Source organism: Cryptomeria japonica, chromosome 4, assembly GCF_030272615.1.
Source record: "Cryptomeria japonica chromosome 4, Sugi_1.0, whole genome shotgun sequence".
NCBI classification, from domain to species: Eukaryota; Viridiplantae; Streptophyta; class Pinopsida; order Cupressales; family Cupressaceae; genus Cryptomeria; species Cryptomeria japonica.
The window spans coordinates 213954618-213961209 of record NC_081408.1 but is presented as its reverse complement, the minus strand read 5'-3'; positions in this window follow the sequence as shown (position 1 = coordinate 213961209).

Here is a 6592-nt window from a genome sequence, read left to right as displayed (position 1 = left end):
CTATATTGTGTAATTGTGCCTCTCTCTATATTGTGTTTTTTCATTTTGGTACTATGGGTTCCCCTAAATTTCCACTTTTAACTCCTCATAATTATGCTTCATGGAAGATAAAGGCATGGAGTAAACTAATGGAAAAATGACTCATTCATTATGTAAATGGAATTATTACAACACCACTTGATCCTAAGGTTGATCCTAATGCTCAAATTGAATGGCTAACTAAGAATTCTATGGCACTTGGAACGCTTAGAAAGTATGTATCAAATGACCTCATTTTTCACATTGATAAGTGTACTACAATTAAAGAGGCTTGGGATATTTATGAGAAATTGTATGGACAAGTTGATGAGATTAAGGGCTAAAAGCTTGATAGTGAACTCAAAACTTTGGATCCCAAGGATTTTGATACAATCGAAGATTATGTCACAAAAGAAAATGAGCTACGATTAAAGCTAAAGGATTGTGAAATTGACAAAAAAGATGCTCAATTGGTTAATAACTTGTTGGACAAGCTTCCTTCAGAGTATGCAGCCTTTGTATCTAGCTTTCACACCCATAGGTTAGATCAAGGTTCCTCATACACTTCTCCCTCATTTGATGCATTCATGGAGATGTTGATTCTTGAGCAATCTAAGTTGACCAAGATGGGGATTCTCAAATCTGCAAAGTCACAAGCTTTGGTGGCTAATAAGGGAAATCAAAGCAATCAAGGAAAAGACAAGAACAAAAAGAAACCTAAGTCTAAACCACAACAAGATGAGCACAATCCTCCTCTCCACAACAAGGTGATTCCACATCCGAACCTAAAAGGAAATCATATAAAGAAAATCTTTTTTGTGCATATTGCAAGAAGTCAAGACAACATGAACAACATTGTTACAAGAAGGATATTGATGAGTTGAAGAATATTCTTGAGAAGAACAAAATCAATTTTCCTTCTAGGATGTCTACATCGTCTTCTTCTTCAAAATAAAGGGATAAAGGGAAGGACCACTCTTTTGGGAAAAATAAAGGAAAGGGACAAGATCTTTGTGCTACTACAAGTCATGATTAAGGGAGATGGCTTCTAGATTCAGGGGCTTCTCATCATATGGCATCTTCGTAGTCTATGTTCTCTTCATTTGAGCCTTGCCACATGCCACAAATTTTGATGGGCAATCATACATACATGGATGTGATTGAGAAAGGATCTATTGCCATTGGGGATAACTCCTTCAATAATGTGTTGTGTGTACCCCACTTGACAAACAATATTCTTTCCATCTATCAAATCACACATGACGCAACAAGGAAAACTATGGAGTTCACACCTGATTCAATTATCATTCGAGACTTGGAGACTAGAGATATCATTGCGACTGGGGTGGTTGATCATGCATCTCGGTTGTACTCCTTTTCACATTTTGGTCCTATTGATGAGGTTGATTCTTCCTATATTGATGATTTAGATTTTGAGGAGAAATTTGGGTACTTGAACTTCGGGGATTCTCACATGTGACCCTGTTCTTGAACCTTCCATTTCATCTCCTCCTATTAATATCACACCACCTATTGCACTTGATGATGAAGCTAGTACAACATTTTTGCCTTGTTGTGATTCAGTGCAGTAGGATATTTCATGTCTTCCATCTTCAGTTGATTGGGATGCCTACTTGATAGACATTGCAGATTTGGGAGACATCATTGATGACATTCATCTTCTCTTTAATGAAGATGATCCTTCTTCGATTGTTGCGAGGGAACACTCTGGCCCTCTTGTGCATTCTCTACATGATCATTCTTTAGAGGTTGACATGATTGTGGATACTTTTGTACATTAGTTGGAGGAGGTCTCTTTATCTTTTGAGGAGACATGCGAGTCTTTGGATGTTGTTCTACAGTCTTCTCCACTAGATCTTGGAGTGTCTTTTTTAGCATCGTGGAGCAGTTCACCACCTTTTGGAGGGGGTATCTTTCGGCATCGACATGGGTATACTTGAGCAGTTTTCAGAGATTCCATTCATCATGAGTTTTTTTCCTACATCTTCCCTTCATGATTGGGGAGACTTCATGGATACACCTTTGGTTTTGTTTCTTCCCAAGGGGAGGAACGTTGTTTGGCGTTCGTGGAGCAGTTTCTTCATTCATCTTCAAGCTTCTACCATTGGTGCAGATTCTACATTGAGGGGGGGTTACCTAGTCTCTCTTCTTCTTCTCTCATATGGGGGGGACTTTTTCCTCACACGGGGTTTTGTCCTTCACATGCTTCTATGAGAGTTCTCTTGTATGTTTTTCATCTCTCTTTTTGGGGAGGGTTTTTTCCCATTGGGGTTTTCTCTCTTTCCCTTCTTTGTGAGAGATTTCATTGCATTGGTTTGCGTGCATTTGCATTTGTACATGAGTACCTAACATGGCCTAGTAGCCAGGACACATCTTGCATTGCTTAGTTGCATTGTAGACTTAGGTGCATTCCCCTAAGTTGCACTTAAGGGGGGGTCTTGGTGTAATTAATTATTCATGTTGGATATTATTACACCTTACTTAAGTTTACTTAGGTACATGCATATCATAGTAGTTTGCATATGAGACACTTGGGTGTTGGTGCCATATTGGGATAATGTGTAGGAGAATTTCCACCTTTTGTGGTCTTATCTTGTTGTTACAGTCCACCTTCGATGGGTGATCCACCTCATGTGGAATATTATATTGTTTCTCCTACCTACCACACCTATTTCCTACCTACCCTTGTTTCTTATTGAGCCACATGTCATGTTTGTGTGCTCATATATCCATATAGCCTTGCCTATATAAGCAGGCTCATCTACATTGTATGTAACGATTGATGATCCAGTTGATCAGTATTTTCATCTTGATAGAATACAGTTTATTCCTATCATCTATTTTGTCTCTCTATTTTACTTTTCATTGAGCTCTTGATCTTGGCAAAATCTCACAGAGTTGAATGCAATCTCTACAAGACACATGCAATCTACCCATTGGAGAGCTTATAATTTCATGATACATTGGTGCCAAAAAGATTTCTACAAAATAGTTGTAGTTATTTCTGTTATCATGCAACCTTATCTTAGGTGTCCATTCATATATTGGACACTCTATTCTATCCTGAGTCTTCTCATCAATCTTATAGACCTGAATGTGAAGCTTGTTGGTCTCGAATATTGCATGATACTTTGCTAGAAGAAGATAGCACAAGTAGGTTGTAAACCTAAATGTCCTACATGAACCTCTTTTAATCATTAGTAATTGATTTTGCATGAATTGAACAACGTACTCAACAAAATTAAATCTTACTGGTTCTCTTACACAATGGATATGAAAAATCATTTCAAGAAGGTTGACACCCACTTCCCTATTATTTTTCAATCCTAGGCAAAATGTTAGCAAGAAAATAGTATCCTGAACCCATGGCACAAAAATATTATAATCATTAGGAGGTTTATGATTCCGATCCAATCGAGCACCACACACTGTTAGACCTTTGATAAATGAATCTTTAGTATTTGCTTCGATTCTCTCATATTCCTCTGCCAACTTTCCTAGGTTAATGTGGACATTTGGGTTTTGTGCTTCAAACCCTAGGTTCAACAAACAAGCAAATTCTCCCTCGGTTATGGATACAATTTCCTCTTGAGTATTTTTTATGACAATTATTTTTCTATCTTCATCATAATTTTGGGCGCAAACCATGACAATTTCTGGGCAAGGGAATACTTCAAGTAACAACATGCATCCCAATCTAGGATACCACGATGCAATTTTATTTGTACTTACATTTAACATTGTGTTAAAAACAATATATTTTTCCCTGTTTTGATCTCCCACCTTATTAGACAATTCATATCTAATTTCCATGATTCACTTTGTACCATGGGTAACAAAATCATAATTATCATGGTATTCATCAGTGAAACTTGTTGTTTTAACCAGTTCGGTTAAGTCTATTGGTTTCCCCATCGCTAATACTGTTAATGGTTCAAAATAATGCTAGACAACTAGTAACTACAAGCCTAAAAAATGTTAACCCTCAAGTTGAACCTCTAATTCTAGTTCTACAATCTAAATGGTAAACTATGAGATTAAAAATTTAAAAATGCGAGATGTAGGTGTTCTGGATTTTACCCAGAATTTCTATTTGAGTAGACTAGCATAGACAGACTCTGTTGCATTCCTCAATTTAGTAGTTGTTTCTGAATCTCCCTGGATTTATTGGTTTGTCCAAGAATCAAAATACCAATATGAGTCCCTTAGTTTCAAAACCCTCAAAAGTCAAAAGTTCAAAACCTAAAGGGCAAAATTTGTAGAATCGTGTTGTAATTTTATAAATTATTATTAATAACTATCCGCAGCAGCGAGATTCCAGGTCCAGTTAAGTCTAACAAACTCCTCAAGTTGTCCCAACAAATTGTGAAAGATATTAAGGTTATGAAGACTGAACATGAGGCTAAAATCGACAGGCTGGAGAAAGAGATACTAAAAATTGAAGAGTAAACTTAAAGGTTTGGCTCCAGATAATACTGAAGAACTCCTCAAGTTGTCCCAACAAATTGTGAAAGATATTAAGGTTATGAAGACTAAACATGAGGCTAAAATTGATAGGTTGGAGAAAGAGATACAAAAACTGAAGAGTAAACTTTAGGGTTTAGTAGAGGTTAGCAAGGAAGCCATGCATAACAGTGTTGAGGGTCTCAAAAGAGTCAATGATGAAATCACCATGCATAAGGAGCATATGACCAAAGCCGAGAGATCCCTAGATATCAACTTGGCCAAGATGAATCAAGAGGTGCAGGCGTCAACGGGACCATGTACTAGGACCAAAAGAAAACATCAGGTAACAAGTAGTTCGAGGTTCATTATGGAAGAACTCCAGGAGATTAATAATAAAGCGATCCAAAAGTATGTTGAGCTTATGAAAGCTCTTTCTTAGTTTGTTTTGCTTGTGATTCTTGTTTAGGTTTGTTTTTTGTGGTTCTATGTTTTGGGGTGAATCCCTTGTTTTTGTAGCTGTTTAGTGGCTGGTTAGACTTTGGTTATTGTGTTTAATTTTTTGTTGGATTTGGGTTTTAGGTCCCTGTAAAACCCGTTTATCTTAATCAAAAACTATTCGTAGCTGTAGGACAAAAAATTCATTGCTTCTTTCTAAATTCTGATTACTGACAATCTGACACGTCACATGTGTCACTTTTCTGGAATGTTTTTGAAGACTTTTTAATCCTTGACAACTTCTGCCTAGAATAGAGCTTATTACACTTAATTAAGTATACAATTACAAATTTAGAATTTAACTATACTTAATTAAATGTTTATCGTTTATGGTAGGACAACATTCAATGATACGTGTCTCATTTCCGGTGGAAGTTTGCAAAAATGTTTATCATTCCCACATTCATACGTCATTGATCTGTGCTCATCCAACGAACGATGGTATTCATTGTCAGTTTTCGTGGGTCCCATTATCAATAGGATTTTTGCCAGTTTGGGGGCTACATCACCTAACACTTCATTGTCCCATGGGCCAAAAACCTTCTTTCATGTGAAGACTGACATTAAACGACGACACATGTCCCTCTTTCGGAAGAATCGTATATAAATAACCATGTTTAACAATATAAATGTTTAACCATGCATATTGTATAAATGTTTAACAATTAATTATATATTGAGAAATGTTTAACTATAATTTTAAATTAGTGTTCACGTTCAACATTTAATAATTTCTATTATAATATATAACAAGTGCCACATAGTGGTGAGTACTTGTTGTTTTAATATTTTAATACAAATAATAAATCTAATAGTATTATAATAATAATATTTTTGATATCAATGAGCTATGACATAGTAGTTGAAAGCTATAGTAGACAATAATTAGAATCAAATTGATTATCGAAAGATTATATTTTTTTCTAAGTGATGTCGGCTTCAATTTTGATTCATAGTAATTACAAGTGCAACTAGTATATTAGATAAAAAAGATATGAGAAAATTGAACTCTAATATATTGTTATATCAATTATTCATATTTTAGTGATATCTATTAGTAATGCTTAAATTATTTATTTATTTTAGTTTTTTAATAATTCTAAGTATAATATTACTATATTCCTAATTCATTTCATAGTTATAATGCTTTTGAAAATATAATAATTAATAATAATTAGGACTAAATTTTTCATTTAATTAATAATTATAAAATTAAAATTTTAAAAATTATTTTTTATTTTTAAACAAGTTCTGCCTAGGGGGTAGTACCCTTTCTATTAATAAACAAAGAAAACATTACATAGAATATTGAGAGATCTCAGTTATACAGGTAAGCAATCCCATTCCCAATCTCTATCACCCTATCAACTATCTCTTATGCCATAACATCAACATTCTCCTTCATGTAATCTGCAAATTTACCCATGCTGTATTCCTTCATTATCCCAGCTTTGAATAGACTCCAGGCCTTCCTCATCTTCTTCTTCTTCCCCTCTGCATTCAACTAGAAATACCCCATCACACAACCCGATTCTGGAGCCACCTCTATACAGTTAGAGAATGTCAGTGACAAGACATTAATACACATCGATTAGGACCATGCAACATTATC